The sequence below is a fragment of the Bombus bifarius genome, unplaced genomic scaffold, assembly GCF_011952205.1.
Source record: "Bombus bifarius isolate JDL3187 unplaced genomic scaffold, Bbif_JDL3187 scf7180000009761, whole genome shotgun sequence".
NCBI classification, from domain to species: domain Eukaryota; kingdom Metazoa; phylum Arthropoda; class Insecta; order Hymenoptera; family Apidae; genus Bombus; species Bombus bifarius.
Window position 1 is genome coordinate 798,122 of NW_022885321.1, and position 20,921 is coordinate 819,042.

The window sequence follows — 20,921 nt, forward strand, 5'->3', positions numbered from 1 at the left end:
CGACGTCTTTTACGAGTAATTGGCGCTCTTCTGTTCCTAATAAATAAGCTAGTGCCTCTATTAGAGCTCGACACGAGAAATAGCCTTAACATGGTCGATGTGGAACTTCTAGAAAAAGACGCCCGCCGACGTTAACACGCACCAGAAGCCGTTACTATAACGTCAGTCCGAGATTTTGGTACATCTGTTTCACATAAAAGGAGCAAAGAGCGGCATGATCTTCGTTTAGAAAGCCTTCTGTCATCGAAAGGGTGAATGCGCGTTAATGATATTTACGAAAACCAGCAGGAACTCCTGTTTAGTCTATCTTTTTGTCGGCGATTCCCGAGCTGATGCTTGAATGCTTAAGAAGAGACCTATTCTATGTTTCATTTGAGACAAGTGTTCTTTTTTAATCTGTTAACCAGGGATATCTCGTTACGTAGCTTGTTGATCTTTGAATATATTATAATAGTTATTTTATTTAGGAGCTTTATATTTATTGTATCGTTTGATTTCTGTCAAGATCTATATAATAATTATATCTGCAAGAACTAAAATCGATCTAATCTAATTGAAACTGATGCAATTTGATTCAATGCACTTTGATTCAATGATTGCAGAAATTGTTAATTAAGATTAAGGATTTTATCCTGAGGAAGGAATTTTTAGATAGAATCAGTTACAATAAAATAATTAAAAAAAATGAGAGATATTATTCTTAGTAAAAATGTCTGTAGAGGTAATGGATGTCTCTTTCAAGTTTATATAATTTCTGTTAATATAGTTTTATGCATCATCTAATAAACTGTACATATCGATCTCCCAAATGATCACTTGGAAACTTGAGTTCCCTGATACAGACTTTTTAACTTCCTGCTAACTACCTTATTAACTCAGAAAGCAATTTCTAAGTTACTTTAAAATACGGAAAATATATTAAACTTTTAAGTATCCAATTTACATTAGTCTAAAATTAAAATGGATATTGTATCCTAATATTCATAACTAAAAAGAACAACCTATTCGGTTCAAAGATTTAAGCCTTTCAGCGATCAGTGAGATGTTTACGAAATTTTCTGAAAAAATGTATGACATACCTAACATTTAAAATATGATAACCAATACTTTTGACATCAATACTTTTGACGTAACTATTTCTAAAAAAAAAAAAAAAAAAAAAGCATGACACGTTGTTGACCGACTATTTGATGCTACTAGTTATAACCTTCGTGCACGAAATTTTGAGTTTATTTGTAAGAAGACAACAATGTGTTAATAAAAAAATAGTTTCACTAATGTGCGATCGATTAACAGGATTTTATTATACTTTTAAATTGTTCTCATATGGAAAATAAATAATATGAAGCTAAAACTTAACTTATTATTACCTTAGCCTTTGTTAGAAATGTACACATACTGATCGGGGAGAATATTTTTAAGTTAGTATAACATAGCATAGCTCAGCCTAGTTTTCCAGTGGATCCCTGGCTTTATCGTATCTGTTCCCTGTGGTCTTTAAATATTATCACAAAAAGGAGACATATCTCGTTCCAACAAGGAAACTACTTCCTTTTTGCTTAAACCAGTTTTATCAATCGCGATTTCACTGATCGAGAACTGCGACTGCTGCAGCGTGAGAAAAGCGGATAGCGAGTAATTACGAGTAATAAATGAAATCCACGGGTAAAAGGACGACGGCGTGGAACCCTCGTGACCGAGAAACAGCTTATGACTAGTCGTGTGCGTGCGTCACGAGAGCGTTTCGAATCGAGAAACGGATTACGAGATTAATGAAGACACGAATACACGCACGCGATCGGCATATACGTTGGTGTTTCCTCTCCCGAGGGCAAAACATGATTGCGATGGCAAGTCGATGATGATAGAGCGGCTGAAATCGGTGATCTGCACGGGATTAGGAATCGCGGTGAGCCACTGGCTGAATATTCGCTGGACGATTCGCTAATTTCAGAGATCCGTAACAGGGAGATGTTCTCGATGAAAATTCACGCTCTCGTGAACAAGGACCACGCACGTACAACTCTCCAGTGGAAATCCCTTTGCAGTTGGAAAACTGTCACGATCCACTGCTGCTTTTCACTGTTCTTGTTACTTTCATATAGAACAATTCAGTTTTCATAGGAATTAAGAACCACGTGTTTTGGATATTAGAGAGATATTGAGAATGCGTAGAGAAAAATTTTTGCTTATAGTTCTATAGATATAGAATATAGATATATAGTATATAGATCGGGATAATAAAATAAAATAGAGACTTTCGATGTGTAGTATCTAATTTTGGATATTTCAAACAAATTTAAACATATTTCAGAGATACATCACTATTTGGAATTTTTTGTTCCTTATTTGAATTCTTTATGGATCGCCGAGTTTCTCTTTTTTATAATTTATAGCTTGTCGACAGTTGAGTGACTACGAAGAAGAAAGGAATTATGCTAATATAGAGTGGTCAGTAGGTATGAAAAGTCTTGTACCTAATGGAAGATAGAATATACGTATTAAATTTCGAATACCATCATTCTACAAAGAGAACTCCCTTGCTGTTACTTTTTTATTTAATTTTGTAACAGAATTTAGGATGTTTTGTTAATCGATTTATTTTATTTAATGTAATAAAGTCACGTTCTGAACTCTTAAGCGATTGTACACTCGGTTTCCTACTGATTTAGTCACGTTTGTGATTGCTGGTTGAATTTCAAAGTTTTAATTGGCCCTATTGATCGAACAGCAACGATTCAGGTTGCTCATAATCAATTAAAGGATAATCGACGAAATTATTGAGAGTAATATGTACAACGACGTTCGCGCGTGTTCTTCTGAAACGATATACTTAACATTATTTCTTAATTAGCTGTTTCATTAAGTTTGCCGAATGAGCGAATTTCTTGCGCAATCAGTATAATAACCAGCTATTGTCATAATAAGAGGTTCGCGTCACCTGTCATGGCAAGAAATTACAGTTCTCCTCAGCTAATTACTGCTCTTTTCCTTGGCAACGGTGAAATTCTCCACGAAAATAACGAACATATTAAGAAACGAGACTACACTAATTAATCGTGCAAGAACTTTTATTGCGACGACTTTCGTCCTGCCTTTCTTCTGTCCGAGAATTCCCTTCTAATCTTTGTAACCACATGTTCATCCACAGAAAAGAACATAAAAGTTACAAACTATACTGCTGTAAAAGAATATTGCGAGATATTTCCATTCATTTTATTATATCACGTCAACTTCGCCGAGTTGTTCCCCTTCATATATTTATTTTAATTTTCCACTTTTTACGTTGAAAAATGTGTTTGTTGAAATTTCTGCGCTTTTAAAAATTCTAAAATTTCCAGTAAAATTAACAAAAATACCATAAAAAAGAGTTCAGTTTGAGGTAAACTTGTATGGCGCTACAAACATAAAATTAACGAAACAAATATGAAAATTCGCAACATTTTCCACATCCGTTATTGTTATTATAAAAAATTTTATGGTAGTCACTTGAAAGATCGTAACCGGAATTATTGAAGAACTGAAACATAAAGCAGCGTTAACGAACCTGATGCAACCAATACGGTAAGAATTTAATAATCTTCACGATCTGCTACCGTTATCGTTAAAAAGATATTCTTTAATTTAATTAAATTGATGTTCAAATTCAGACAAAAAACAGATCTGTTCTGATATTTGACGAATTTCTCTCAATACCCACCAAATGGCAGGTACAAAAGATAGGTTCGTCTTTAAAGAAAAACTAAAAGTGACCTTGAAAAATCCTACAAAAAAAAGAATTGATAAATATGAATCTGATAAATCTGATTAAATTAAACCGATGGCGCTTCGTCATTTACTCGGTATAATAAAAAAAAGCTTAAGTATATAACGCTAATGTCAATTGATATTTACTCCACCATTTGTTCATTTATTTTTTGTAACCACGTAAAATAACGTTATGAATCGTAAACCAACCTACGGCAATCGCTGCCATCGAACCATCAGCATAACGCCATGAGCCAATGGCCCTCATCTCCACCCCCAATCGATGAAATATATTCGTTAGTGGGATTTATCGCGCGGAAAACTCGAACGAGACCAGGCGGCGCTCCCTCGAGAGCGTGACATCCAATTTCGAGCGTTTCTATCGAGCTAGGAGCCGCTGTGAGAGTTTCAAACCGGAACACGACCCTCGCTACAAGAGTACTATATAGAAGGGTTCGTGATACTGTCTCATTATATTCGTATCGAGTACTGGCTCTTCTCGATTACGGCCTTCCCGTGACTCCAACCACAATGAAGAAAACCTAAAAGAAAAAAAGGACAAAAAAAGGGAGCAAAAGTCAAACAGGGGCAGTTCGGTCGTGGCGCAGGTCTAATAAATCGAAAAAAGAGAGCGGAGAAGACGCGTGCCATGCCACGCTCCACTTGAAACCATGAACGAAAAAAGTTACTCTAATAATAGTAAAAACTGGAGTGTGCTGAAAACACTCGCGCGTCTTCAAGTTGGCCATTCTTATTTTCGGAAAACGAATTTTTACGACAAAATACAGCGACCTGGCCGCTCTATGGTACCGTCGTTACATCATATATAAGCGAGAAAAACAGTAAAAAGAAGAAAAAGAAGAATTACTAGAGCTACAATAAAGCTATATATCTAGTCCTAGGACCAATATAATATTACGAGCTTGTTTCGTTTAAAAATGTCCGGAACACAGTAACGCCGCTCTGAATTTTTGAGTTTTATTTGGATGACCGTAATAACGCGAAAAACTGTACCGAAAAAGGTACCCGTGAGACCTAAAATAATGTCCAGAACCGCTGTTACAAAAGAATCGACCGGCCTCCTAAGGTCAGCCGGTTCTTTTAGGAAAAAATTCACCGATCTACAAAAATGTTATGGCTTCGATCCTCTCGTAAAATCGTCGCTGCAAAAATCATAAAAATCTGTTCCAGAAACGAAAGCATTTTTACCATAAAACTCGCGGCCCGAGTTTCTCGAGGTCGTCTCCTTGACTCGGTCTGAATTACATTTGCCTGTATTTGTCGGGTCTGGCGTCATTATTGGCTTAATAGAGGCAACGTCGAAGCAGGTCGGTCACGGAAGACCCTGACTGACCTCCCGTAGCCAGCACGTTCAGGTATGGATGACGCAGAAAATCATTGCATCGTTCGAATTTATATTGGCCGACAGTCGGGCCAATAAACTTTTATACGTGTGTAATTCGCCGGGGTTTATTGAACAGATGTAATGTAATGGGAAATTGGAGAGGAATGGTGGAATGTAAAACGATCGTCGAATAGAATTTTCGTGCGATGCAATCCTGGAATCTGCAATTCCATGTCATCTTGTGGGAATTGAGTGTAATTGGGACAAGCGAAATGGGAAAATTCAATTTAAGAAAAATTTGATTTGGTTGTTTACGTTGAGAATAAAAATAAATAATGAAAGAGAGGATGAATAAAGGAATATTTATCATTCGTTAGGAATTAATTCCCATTAATATCGAGATTATTTTTATAATTGTAGAGGTTTATGTGTAGAAGATTGTTGATCGATGAGGTATAATGGACGAGATTGCTCGTTGTTGAAACCGTCGAATATATTTAAAGTGATAAATTAGTATACAGATAATGTTCGCAAAGACCCTCGTATTAACCGATTCGTAAGACAGTGTATAAGTCGTAAAATAGGATCGCTAATGACTCGTTAATTAGATCGCTGATAATTCGTTGATAACTGTTTGATAGCTGATCGACAACTGACTGTAACTCATTTCCTTGCGATCGCGTCTGCTTATTTATACTGGTCGGGGGAGAGTCGGAAAATTCAAATTCGTCTTTGTTCGACCGTTGCACGTAGCGGCGACATTGTCTTGCTCGGCGTTTATTTATTCTTACATTACGTGTATCATAACGATCTTGATACTCTAAGGCACTCATGTGCCGCTACATAACTTTTTTAATGAAATCCTTTGTAATTAAAAGATAGGTATGCATTCTTCGAACGAATTGAAAACGAAAACCTTAAAAAGTTAAAGATTGAAATAAATTTGTGTGGAAATAATGATACTGGTTGATTTGACAGATCATATCGCCATACTAATAACAAAAAGACACCTTTATTGTACTAAGAATAAAATGAACAAGGTGTAATAATTGCGATGGATGATGGTGATGAGGAAGTGATCGTAGCTTATGATTATGTAAGTATACCGTTGGGAATTCAGCCTTGATGCGTTTGTAGCTGTCATTTTATAATACGAAAGACGCAATACTTTTATCTGTGAAAAAAAAAGATGTCAACCTTGAGATGTATTCAAAGTCTTCACCTGTCTCTCCCCTTGAGTCGAGAATTTCATATAAAAATCTTTCCGGGTGCGTTCTTAAAAACCGAGGATGATTATGTTAACGATGAATCAAGAGAGAAAACAAGTTTGATAAACAGTAAGCCAGTTTTTCATATGAGATTATCGTGATAGGCACAAAAAACTCAGCAAAATGAAATCTACTTAATAGAACAATGAATAATAAAAACACGATGAAAATCATAAGAATATCGGAAAATATCAAAAGAATAAAAAATAAAAAGATTAAAAAGTAGCATAGAATCATCGAGTACAATTGTACAAAAACCTTCAGAAAAATTTCATCCTAATTTCACCGTTAATTTTATTACCTAACTGCATTTTAAATATCTTATATAACTTATCACAATTTCTTAAAAAGAATAGTTTATGTTATGTTTCTATAAATATTTACATAATAAAATAATGAAACACACACACAAAAGTGTTTTATATCGACACAGTTTTTTAAAATTTAGTATGTTCTTAAAGGGTTAATTCCTCTCCGAGAAGCAACATGCAGTCACCAAGAATCACACTAACGATCGTAGAAAACTTTAAATTGTACGAAGATAGATTGTGAGCAAGAAGTATTGCGTAAAGGAATGCGTAAAGAGTCCATTATTTGAATGTTTCCTTCATACTTGGAACAGTCGAAGAACTCTTACCGGAAATGAAAATAACATTTCGAGTAATGTTGAAGTCTCTTGAAGTGACACGATCGCATTTTGAGGACGACCCTGAGAAAAATTAACCCGGAAAGAGGTAAACCTTCGAACAGTTCTTGATATTTACAGGCACTTGGTCGGAGGGGTTGTTGAGCAACGTGCGAGACAACACTCGTTCTAAGAAACGCCAGAAAAATCAATTCTTACCCGAAAGTGTTATTTACAACTGGAGCAGAGACTCAGCTGTGAATAATATTGGTCCTCCATAAATTAGGTCCTTTTCTCTCATATTTCACAAAAAGGGTGCAAAATTTTTAACCCTAACCTACAATTACGTCGTAAAGACAATATCCTTAGCACAATAGCGAAGCGTGCTCCAGTTGCATAAACTAATAAACTCTCGTGTCAGACGGCCAAGGTTAAAATCCTTTTCCCTCAAAGGAAATCCCATTTCGACCCTTTCTCCCCTTCCATTCAACGAACCCTATGGTACTGTTAGAAAGGCTGGAACTGATTGAAATTTATTCTAGACGATGGCCAGGCAAATACCTACTCTAGTTAAACGTCAAACTGGATTTCTCGGTTTAACAGGGAAGGGGCTACTGTCGCATTCAATGAGATACGAGCGAAGCCTTCGTTGCCTAGAGAAGCCTTTCGCCTCTTTCGAAAGTAAATGAATTTGAGTCGAAGAAGGTTAGTTTTTCCATGTTAGTTTTCCATTTTCGTTCCATGACTTTGGATACTGGAAGAAATATTTTCCTGTCCAAATTAATTAGCAGATGAAATTGTACGTGTTTTTATAAATCGTAAATCATTAACATTATTAATTTGAAATTTCCAACATTCTTTTAAGAGACATTTATCTTTAATTCAACGGCATACCAGTTTATATACAACTTCATCTTCCATCAATTCGCGTTATTGAATTTTATTTTTTTAACACGTTGTCGATCTATCCTAGAAAAAGCGATCTCCTAACCTTACGACCAGAGAGAGAGGGACCGTAAAAACTGGAGAAATTTCAATAAGAATGAACGAAAGACCTAAAAGTGGCCACGGTCTTGAACCATTTTTACCAAGTTTGCGTAAATGGTGTGTATTCTGTCGGTACTCCAGTTGTAAATTTCCTTAAAAATTGGTTTAGTACCTTTTAACCCGTTTCTCGATACAGTTACAGAAAACAGACCTCGAATTTTACAACCTTCCACGTTTTTAAAGTCTCGTGTCTTTGCGTGTGTAACGGAGGATGCTTCGAGGTAAAAAATAATTTATTACGCCGAAACGTAACACAGGGTCGTGGGATCTGTTCCTCCTCGCAGTTACAGTTTAAATCAGTGTTCTTTGTTGGACATAGAATATAGGTTGTATTTCCTAATTTACGAGTCGACCGACTACGGCCTTTTTTCTATTCCGTCCCCGCGACGGTGTTACACTTTAGATGAGGTACTCTTGTTGTCCAACCGAGGACTTTGGTGTAATTATTTTCGGCTTGTCGTCGACCGAATTTCGAGCAAGACCCGACTTTTTCTTCTTTCATGCCCCGAGCCTCTTGCTTCGAGCAAGATCACAATTTACCCAAATGCTTTCTCGAGTGACACTCAGTAAAAATATAAAGGAATCTCAGATGCAGAAAACGGTGAGTGCAATTTTTTACGATTTAAATTACGATTCTTTTACGTGTACGACTAACTGAAAGTTAATGTGCCGTCAAATCGTCTCTCGCATTATTTCTCCGTCTTCTCGTCCCGTGTTCCTATCTCTTGGTGGCCGCTTTTTCGTCAATTTTCGTCCATTTGGTTCCTCGATTGCGTCGCTGCGCCGCTGAAAAACGCTCAGGTGCGTGGTAGCGGTGTGTACCTCGTGTAATTTGTGTGATGGGCGTTTCCATCGTGTTCAGACTGACGTATAAAACGCGTAAATAACACGGCGGCAATGGCGCACGGTGCGCCGCAGTTTTCGTGTTTCCGACACCTTTTACGGCCTATAAAGATCAGATGAATCGACCAGCAAATGGAAGTCCAAACTTCGCTTCTTCCATAGTGAGAGCTCGAGAGCTCTTTTTTCTTTCGTCGATCGATCCTTCACTCGCTCGCTTCTTCTTCTGGCGCCGGGTCGAATTACGTAATTAAAGGAGCCACAAATGAACCGCATGGTTCGTTAAACGGACAATGTTTTGATGTTTCTAAGGAATTCTTTGTTATACTTTGAACGAGAGCTTGTTTCTTTTTCCTTCCTCACGTTTTGGATGATTGGTGTATTGCATTTGTTGAACAGACAAAGATTTTAGTTAATCCTTTGAGTATTGAATACTTCCGGCGGAAACAATCCACGTGGACGAACACGCGCCTAGCGGCGACGGAATACTTTTTTTAATAAAATATAATATAATAATTTATAAATGGAACTATTATACTATTATAACGCAACAGCGAATTCCAAAGGGATATTATTCGTCATCACAACTCTCGCGGTGTAATATAGAAAATAACCAAATTTTCACTTTTGTGTTTATTGCCGTGCTAAGAAATACACATGTATCATCTCATACACTAAAGAAAGAATCTCAAGCGTGAGGGAGGTCGAACAAATTGATAAATGCATATATGCGTCCATAGCGCTCAAAAGGTTAACCCTTTTTAAATTTGTGTCCATAGTTTTCGATAGAGAAACATAGATCTGCAACTTGTCACGTATGTTGTACGCATTACAAATGGGAAACTTGAAACTTTCTATAATTCATCTCATTAAAAAATGGGAATATTACAAAAGCAGTTGCCGCGATCGATCAATCGAGGTATCATGAATAATAAATTAATGTTTCTTAGAGAGAAAGTAGAAAATAAGTAGGAGATGAAGGCGTGATGACATTGATCAATTTTATCTTAGCTAAGTTAACATATATAGCTAGATAGGTAGGTAGGTAAATGAATTGAATATAGTATTTTAAATATAAGAAGGAGGAATATTAAACAAGAAGATTCAAACGCTTCACAATGAGTAAAGTAAAAAAAAAAAAAAAAAAATCAAGTTGAATAAAGATGAAACTATGTATTTATTTATTACTAAATCCTAACCGAAAGCTAACTTTGCAACAGTCAACGTGTCTTAGACTCTATTTTCTTCGATATTTCTACCTTTATTACGGGTTAAACTTCCTATAGAATTTTCCTACTAAAAACAACACAAACAAAACAGTGCATCCTTTATTATTATTATTCATCCTTTAGCAATCTATATTCTATCGTGGACAAAAAAGCCCGAGTTAGGAACGAAAGTACCGTTTTCCAGTAGCTCTCAATGAAAAAAATGTGTCAGCCGTGGAATCCGTTAACTTTACGGTTAAAAGGTCAATATTTTTTGCAACTTTTTTTTTACGAAGCTAGGTACCGTAAGCTTTAGAGATGCACCCTAGATTTATCAAAGACGCTCGAATCTTGCAAAGGAACTGTCGACGTTTTATCAATGGTGAAAATAATAAAATTAACGGTATATGCATCGCGAAAAAAAGATGGGAGAGAAAAAGAGATACGAAGAAAATTTTCAAGAAGGTGAAAGTGATGGATGGAATGTTTTACAACTAGTTAACGTCATACTCCGACTCTAAGCTTGGGATTTTCTAACGAGGACCTAACTGTAACCCTTTCAAGCGTTTATGGAATTCCACTAAAATATTAAAGTTAACTGCAAAACATCAAAGTCAGCGCAGGCTAACGTTTCGGACATTTTTTTTCTTCGTTATTTTAGAAGTCAACCCGTTCGTTTGGGAAATCCTTTACCGGAATTAGGGGTAGCACCTCAATAAAGCAATATTTTGACTGGGAAACGCAGAGGGACCTCGGTAACCCTTCCGCCAGAAAGAATTTTGTAAGGGTTAAAAATTCTTCGTGCCATAAAAGTCGGCGACTTTATATTTTTATCGCGTCTTACCCCTTTGCTGGGGCGAAGCAAAGAAAAAAATAACGCAAATACCGTATACCAGAGGAAACGAGTGTCCGCAGCCGGTAAACACATAAATCTTTATTTTCCGGTCCACAGAGCTGACAATAAGCTCGGCAGCAGGAAAAAAAACAACTACCGTATTTTAACCCAAAAGTCTACATTTTCAGAACAGTCTTGTGCTCTGTGACTAACTGCCACAGTTCACTATGGCATTTTTGACACGGATAGAAGTGTCTTCGAATTTCCGGAAATAGACGCTATAATCAATTAGGACGGTCGTCTCTCTGAGGTATATTTGGCGGTAGGATGCAGGAAGATTTAAAGTTTTCATGCTGAGATGTTTCAAAACTCTGGTCAAGTCCCATACGAATTTAACAATATCGAACCATAGATTTACCATTGTAACTTCCGTGTCCGTCACACTTTAAATCGCAAAGTTATATTATCGTAACTGCAGAGAAGGATCTTTGAAGAAGAATTTTTTATTCCAACTAGTGAACTCATATTGCGTGAACTCACACTATGATAAATGGAGTTCTAGCGTAATACCATTCATAACGCGAAATCAATTGGGAAAATCAGGAAATCAGAAAATTAATGGAAAGGTACAACAATACTATTTCAATGTTTAGAATTACAAATTTTAATATTTTCTTAATTTTCAATTTAGGTATAACTTCTATTAAATTAATAAAGTTTACTGTGACTATCCCTCAACCAAAAACACTTATAATACTCCGAATTTAACCTTTCAACGCCCCTTAGCCAAAGAAACTGTTAAGCTAGACTTGACTAATCGATTAAACGTAAAATACTTTGACCAGAAAATCCGTCGAAAACCGTGCGGGAAACCCGAAAACTCCAATTCCCCGCAAACTTTCACCGCGTGTCGATCGGTCCCGCTTCAACTCGACGTTGCACCGATGGTCCAGAAAGGCCGCCTCAAATTGGCCAATGAAACGCGAAAACGGTAAATCTCAAAGGGTCGGCTACGTAACCACGGATTTCTAAGTTCATCGGAGCGAGCCAGTTCGATCTGCGGCGAGAGAACCGATAATCATACGTTCATCCGGAAGTCGAAGTCGCCAAACGGTTAAAGGGTAACCGGGCCGAATGATTAAGTGGCTTACACAATCTCGCTAAACGGAGCCCCGCAGTCGACTCCCGTAAATCAACGGAACGCTCGAGGAAATAAGGGAACCAAAGACTCTGACCATTCTCGTATATACAGTCTCATCCATAAGTCACTAGAATCTCGCTAATTTTGAATACCATTTTTATTAACGTAGATCTACCATAGAATCGCAAAAATATAATTTAAATATAATTTACTTTTGCTTTTGGTATACGTATAGCGATGGAGTGTCAAATTCATTTTGTAGTTGTAAGGATCATTTATTTCTATTGCACTTATACTACATTCGAGTATACGAAATATTCTTTCTAATGAAACTTCAATTCATATAAGTTGAAATCAATTTCTGTTCCAATGACTAATCAGTTTTATTATTTTGAATTTATTAGAATTATTCGTTCTAGAAAAAATGATTTCAATAAAACTATTCCAGTTTCTCTTAAAATAATTGATTCGCTAAAAAATTGTGCGAGAGAGAAAATAACGTACACCTAACTGCTTCTACATTTCCAAATTCATATAAGAAAATCGTAAGAATATTTGAAATTATCATACCTAATTGTCTACCGATTCAACAACTTGAACAACTTCCTGAGTCTGAAATATTGCTGCAAATTAATAACTCACAATTACGATGTATACTTGACAAAACTAATCTATTGTTACCGCAAATCCATAAGAATATCCGAATACTCATAAACGATGATGTAAGTTTTATCAAAATCGGCAACTTCTACTTGGGGATGTTCGCCCTCGAGTGTGTACAGCAGACTTGTGCACGATAGTGTACCTGTGTCCACGCGTGTGAGAATGTGCGTGTACCCATATTGGCGTCTTTGTGGAAACGTTTCGTAATGACAAATCGATCTCTTTGTGAGAGAAGGCTGGTGCTTACCATCGGGGTTTACGACCCCGGCCACCGTGTCGTTGATTTTTAATCGTAAATTTCGGTCCCGGCCACACACACGCTAGACCACACGCATCGCTCGCTGCTCCGCGGTACTGGTGAGAAATTACATTTTTATATGCGTAATCATCGCTGCTGGCGGGGCAGGGCTGACCACGCGGTAAAAAAGTTAGAAACGAGCGAGGTATCACGGGGTACACATCGAACGAACGTACTCGATGGGGAGAGCTTCCGTTTAGTGGACGTCGTCCACCGTTGCAGCCGGAACATCGCGGCTCGTTCTCAGGCCCGTTTTTACGATAACGAACGAAACTGGCGCACGTGTGCGCTCGTTAGCACGGATAACAAGCTACACCTTTGCAATCAGCGGCTCCTTGGCGGCGGAACCGCTCTGAAAAGACCAGCGGCACAGTAATTATGAAACCCGCGAGAATATCGCCAACCGTGGATGGAGCAGACCGAATCGCATGTCTAACGAGCGTGCTTGACCTTCGCTTGAACCGAACCAAGTATCGCGAAGAAGGTTTCTCCGCGGATTTGTTTATTTTCCCTTTGCGCTTTTTCATCGACAAGAGGTGGACGTTTTATTACGAACGAGTGTTTTACGTTAAATTGGAAGTGATTTCGATAGCGAGGAATTTCGTTTGCGCGATGTCATGACTCTCTTTTTTTGCGATCGAAGAATATGATCGGAGAACAGATTCTTGATATTATGCGGTTAGTGGGAAGATGTGGAACATGAGGCAAGGAAGAATGTTGAACGAATGTCAGGCATCTGGGGCGTTATTGTGTAGAGAGGTTTTCGATATATCAGGGATTTAATGATCTGTATAAAGAACGTAATATGGCCAAGATAAAAAGATAAATTAATAGGATCGGGAGAAAAAGTTTTTATTTGATACAAGTCACAAAAAATGTCCAATATATTTTTGCTACTTGTAGATATTCTGGGAACCACATGGGAAAAAATGGAAAAGCTATTTTTAAAAAATATTTACGATACAATTGAAACGTAGGACAACCTGTTAATGCAAGAAAAGATCACGATTTCTGTTATATATGTACAACGATTACAAAGGTATTTGTATACCATTGTATCTATTAAATTATTTATATCTATATTAATTTATCAAGACCAAAGTTGAAATGTACAACCTGATAAAAAACTTCATTGGGAAAGAGAGGTATATACCAGTACACGACACCTTTTCTATATGTATTGTTTATCGTTTTATATTCACTTCCTTTTCCATCGAATGAAAGCATACCTTGCACCTGCAACTTCAAATCTCTATATCAAACAAATTGAAACGCTTCTCTTCAACACCTTTTCTTTCCTTCGCGATAAAGCGAAAGAGGGCCGATGAGCAACGCAAAACTATGGTACAAGAATTTCCCTGGTCGAAAGCGCGGCATTACGGTAAACTTTCCATCGATCTTCAGCATTGAATCGCGGCCGCCTACACGTCGTACGCGAAATAATAGACATCGGCAGCTTCGATTCCCATTTCAATTTCTAACGAGCGTCACACGGCAGAGAAGCGAGTGATATCTCTTGAGAGAGGCGTGAATCTCCGCTTTCACGGCGTGTTGGCACTCTGAAGGCCACGGAAATGAAGAATCCACGAAGATTCTCACGTCTGGTTGACCTTCGACCCATCGAACCGTCGCGTGGGCCGTCACTCGTTAAAGTTAATACGAACTCGCGACAGTGTACAGTCGTTCGTATGCCTCTCTATCGCTCTTTCTTACATCGATATTCCTTCTCCCTTTACGTTCGTTCTCCACGAATTCACCTTCCTTTTTCCATCCGCATGTAGCGCGAGCTCCACTGTCCCCGTTCCTTTATCCATCACTTTTTCTTCGAGCTCGAGAACGACACGATCTTCATCTCCTCTCTTTGCCCCTCAGCTTCACTCGACAAGAATTATTCCTTCTTCCCTGATTCCGTATGCATCGAATTCATACGGCACGTTCGATTCCTCTCTTTAACATCGTCCACCTAACCAGTCGTATGAAATTAACGTGAACCCTGACAAATGTCCCTTCCACGTCGGAGTACTCTTTCGGTGTACGCTCGTTCCCAAACCGTTGTCGGTATCAATCATCGTGTCCCCGTAATCGAAATTACTCGTTTCTTCGCTTGTACGTGTTAACGTTACCATTATAGGAACAGTCGACGAATTAGTCGTCGATTAGTGTTCCTAGGATGTGAACACGTTTATATATATACATGTAGCTTGAAGGAAAATATTCTTGAAAAGAATGATTGTAGAATTATTATATCTTGATTTTGTGGTCTTTCGTGTTGTTTGTTGAGTATTTGATGTGGTGCAGATCTTCTTGCATAATGGAAATAATATTATTACAGAACTTACAAGTGTATGGATACTTGCTTTTTTAACTTGCTATATGATCTAGTATTATTTTAGTTAAGTATGATTTTATATTTCATTAGAGCTGACATATAGGACATTATAACGCGATAAAACTTACTCTCATAAGTTACAATATGCAATAAAGCGTTATGAGGCAGTTTTGTCACTTAAAAGGAGTTCACTATCTTCGTAGATAAAATAAAGAAGGTACTTTTGAATAATTGATAGACGAACTATCGTTCTACTGTAATTCTAACAATAATATTTAAAATCAATGAAAAATTCTAGTTCGCCATTAATTCATATATTTTACTAATATTCATGTATATGTAAATAATATTCATGTTAATATAAAATCAAGCAAAGTATACTTATGCACGACAATGTATTTATACTAATAGATTCTCTTACATAATTGGAATAAGTCTGATAATTATCCTATAATAATATGATAAGTATCCTATCTAACGTAAAATTGTGAAATTACAAAAGAGAAGTCTATAACACTTACAACTTACCTCTTCTCAATTCGATAATATTATCAGTTAATAAATTATTGTGGCCTAGAGCTCACGTGCATGAAAGAAGGAATATTTCTCCGAAACAAATTGCAAATCGATGAATAGAGAAATAGCACGGTGAGCACGGCGGGAAAGTGTCAGATATCATGGCGATCGCGATCGTTGCGTGCCAGACGTTCTACTCGAAGAGAATTGTTTCTGCGTCGTGACTCGACGCGAGCCCGTTGTCACGGCTGTCGTTTTGAGGAAGGAGAATATTAAATTAGTGCCGGCTGCATCGGCGACGATGCCTGCGTACATAAGCTTGTATGTCTGTTTTCTAAATAGTTGTGCAACCAGTGTGAATGTTCGCCTCGTGCGTTTTACGCGAACCTTTGGCGAACATGAGCTAGACTGATATCTGTCATTTCGAGCATTGTGAGACATCGGTGCAATTTGTAATGTGTCGAAAGAGTTATTGTACATTGGTTAAAATGGGACATAGAACATTCAGAGACGAGTTTATAGAAGCTTCTTCGTGTCTATGTTATTTGGGTTAAACTAATCTTGATCAATTACTTACCCCTATATTTCATCACTCTACGCTAAATATATTGTTTACTAAAGGTTGTGTAGATTTTTTTAGTCACTTAGATCGTTGCTGATAGCCCAGAAATTTCGCTCTTGTTTTCCAAGTTAGTTTTTTGTACAAAATCATTGGCACGCTTTATTCCTTATTGAAATTTGTGAGATGCAAAAAAACAAAAGTCTGAGAAAAATTTTTTAAATAAACGAAATCCGGTGTATAGTCAATTAAGTCAAGAATTATTAAAAACTATAATGAGGAATTTTCTTAGCGTCAGATTAATAAAAAATTGAATAGAAGGTTTTTCAATGTATGAAATTTGAAATCGAAATTAGAGAAAAGGTCTATTAAAATGTCTATGTTATTATCAGTGGTCGAGTTGAATTTCGCGAAGAGGTCTTATAGAAATTTTCTAGATGCTAGAGAAACTGGAGCTTCCAGTTCTGAAGATATCGACTATGATATGGAATATTCCAGATTAACTTTGAAACGAGATGCAATCGAGTGTGCTCGAAGTCGAACCCAGGCTATCGATCGAGCATTCTGCTCGAAAAGACACCGATGTTCGGATTAAAATGAAACTGCAATCCCCGATAAATTCTCATTCTTTTCTTTTGCAACTCCTTTTCAAGTAAAACATTAAATCAAATCCACTTCCAACAAATATTCAACTCAAGAACTTTCCTCCATTCTACCAATTCCTAAATTAATTTCCCAGAATGAACTGAAACTTACATTAACAACTTTGCAACTTACGGAAACTACAGAGAAATCTACTCCTATCCTACTAACAAATAGAAGATATGAAATTTGGCAATTAAATTTGATCGAGAACTAATTAAGAATATTTCAAAATTAATACATTCGCGCACAAAGATAATATACATATCTGCATTTTAAATAGTATTTTGATCTAAGAAATTCTTTTGCCGAATTTCATTTTACCATCAAATCACCATTGAATTTGGAACGACACATACGTTAATTGGAGCAAGTGCGAAAAGAGCTTCTAAATGTTTAAAGTTAGCTATCGTGAATTATAAATACAAAAATAATTTAGTTTATTAAATTTTTATTCGTCTAACAAATACATAATATTCTCCGCTTCTCGGAATTATTATTATAAATTGTAATCGATATACCTCGTCATAAAGAAGTGTAACACGTATTACGTCAGCGGCAATTAACGTGTTAATATCCATTTCTTCCTAACTCGTCACGCCGATAAATGAGAGTACAATGAAGAAAAAGGAAAAAGAAGGAGAGGAGAAGGGAAGAAAACGTAATTAAACGCGCTTGTCGTCAACGACACAGTGCCGACATGGCGAGAGCAACGTCTAGCGTGGCAATTAAAAGCGAACGACTCGTGTTTATTTTCAGCCTGCTCTAATTAGAAGGGCACCCGGGAATGAACGGAACGACTCATTGCCGTATACCGGAACAGGCTGAGTCACATGCCGGCATTCCGATTTGCGAGCTCTTTCACGCGGTTTCTTTTTCTCCGCGTCTTGGATGACGTCACGCGGTGGCGTCATCGTCGTCATCGTGCTGCTTGGTTCCCACACTCGATGACCTTACTAACCCTGTACCATCGAAGCAAGCCCTGAGGGTTCAGGATCATGCCGATGATCGAGCTCTTTGAGCTCTAAGACATTGACATTCAGAAGAATTTCTTCTATCTTTGCCTGTCGTCTGATAAAAACCCTCTGGTGAAATCGGTCATAGCTATGGTACTGCCTCTCTCTCTCTCTCTTTCTCTTTTTCTTGAACCTTTTAAGTATTAGCATATTTTCATAAATCGTGTAATAAATTGTGTTAAATACAATATCATTATCATTATCATTTCACTTGCAGGAAAAAACGCAAAACTATAATTATTCGTGTGATAAAGTAATCATAAAATGGGTAATACAAAGTAATACAAAGTAATATTTTGTTTATTTTACTGTGTTCAACGGCTCGAATAAACTAGTCATTAAGCGATTACTTCACCTCAAACTTGATTGAAATATTAATATTGTTCAGTGATGACAGCCGTGTTTTAAATCGTAAGAGTGTAATAAGAGCTTAAATTTTTGTATTCCTTAATGATTCTGTTTTCTTGAGGATTTTAAAAATGGTAGGACGATCACGTGGTTCAATGACTTTATAGTCTAGGAAGTGGTTTAGTATATGGCTATATAGTATGGTATATAGTATGGTATATAGTATATGGCTACAGGTTTATTAACGTTTGAATGCTCTATAGCTTCCTGCTACTGCAAATCTTTATGCTCCAGTGTTAAAGGATGTAATACTAACTACTAACTTGGTTGAGTGGTTAATTCCATAGGCGAGGAAATCGGAAATTCCATTGCTTTATGGATTAATTAGACTGGAATAAATTTTTTATGATAAAGATGTTTTACGTTACGTGCTTCCTCATATAAAACTTTCTGTTGTAACTAACATTTTGTTCAAACTTAGTGAACTTTTATTTCGTTGTTGGAGTATTCGCATCTTGCACAATGAATATTTTAATCATCTCTATGCCAAAATTAAAATACACATACAAGATATTCCTCAGTCATCAACACATTGTTAAGCAAACGAACTTATATAGCAAAACCACGTTTAACGAAAATGCCGAGTACCGATACCCGATACAAAAATCCGGTACTCGTCCGCCATCCAATATAAAGGCTACCAAAAGTCGGAATGACGGCAATAAAAATACCCAAGCTGACCCCCGTGTCATTCTCAGGATTCCGCTTTTATCACTGAGCCGTTCGTCATGCCACGATTGGCGCTAAAAACCTTCAACGGTCGAAAATCGAAAGCATCCGGTCGCGCGTATCCAGTAACAGGCTGCAGGTAAACGTAATTAAAGAGGAATACCATCGTTGGAGCAGCAAAAATCGCGGTGGATCGTAGGATCTAATACTCTTGTGTAAGGCTGAGGAAGTTGGGCGGCGGCCAGCCGAAGAATTCCAGGCATCGCAATTACGGGAACACGCGAGCCACCCTTACGAACATATTCTCATCTCTTTCTCCCTTTTCGAGCGATCGCGACGCCGCCTGTGCTGGACGCCGACGGCGGCGGTCGCCGGTTATAAATATCAATTATACACTTCGTAATTCCCTGTATTAGCATAATTCGCGGGCGGGAAAAGGGAATTTATGCCGGCCACCCAGTAGCGGCAAGTGGACGCCCTTCGCGAGCTATTCAGTCGGTGCGGAAGAGGAGGGCGTCGCGAAGCGTGCGTGGTCGCCAAGAAGAAGATACGTTGGTTGAAATAAGGAAAGATAGCAGAGTGGAAGGGCAGCGGTCGTTAAAAACGCTTAAACGGGCAGATTACACGATTTAAGGATGCAAATTGCGGTGTCACCACGTGTATGCCAGCCAATGTATGATCCGTAACCGGGGCCTCGCTCCGTAATCTGCATAATCGTTTCGTCAGGCAGTGGCCACGCTTGATTGTAGGTGGTGAACATGCCGAAAGGAACAGGTGGCAAAGAGATCGATTTTTCGCGGCGCTGATTACCGCTTACTGCAGTGATCGTTAAACCTCGTCTCGATTGAAATAATCAGGAACTTTTTGTCAGTTCTTGCTGCTGCATATTCCAAATCATTTCCAATAAATAAACATTTCTTATAGAAACATTTTGTCCACGCTGAAGCAACATAATCTGAGAAGCGTTTCAGTTTTGTTTGGATTTCAAAGCTACTTGTCTCTAGCTAAACGTATACATTGAGGGAACATATGTTTCTGCCCCTCCGAATAGAAACAGGCAACATTGTTGCTGGAAACAAGAGGAAGCTCGGAGAAACGTTCAGCGACAGATGGCGACTTTTTCAAGGAACGCGGAACAGTAACAAGAAATGCCTCGCTGTTGCTTCACAGTGGAGGCTTTACAAACCCTTTGTATCGCCGATGGCGTATCTTCTATCATTTCTGTAGGAACTGTGATCGAAGCGTGATGCGATGGAAGTAGCTTTCTCAGACAGAGCTCCGAGAGCTGTCCTTAGACTGATCTTAGACAAAAATATCGAACGATCGCTTTCCTTTGCTGGAATAATGCAAACAGAAGAGAAAGAGAGCAGGCCAAGGAGCGTGCTGCGTGGTCGGCACAATTTTCGAGGTTTACATACCGCGGCCGTAAAATTTGATTATCGCCGGACATTTTAATATTACACGCTGTTTTCTCGATACCACAGTGGTATACGGTGACTGCTGGTCCAAGCCGCGTTTTTGTACAGTACCTTGGGCCGGGTACAGCAGCGGCGAAATCAATTTACGGTAATCATTTTCCGACGGACGGCTGCCCCGTTCCGATTAATTTATGGTAATACGACCAGTCGATCGATTTTCTTCCGCGCTTTTACGTTGTTATTAAAATCGATTTCTTCTTGCATACCGAGTCCGCAGAGTATCGAGCTTGGAAGCAAATGATGTTTGCCGTGGTATCGCCGGCTCCATCATCGACAAAGTGTTATTT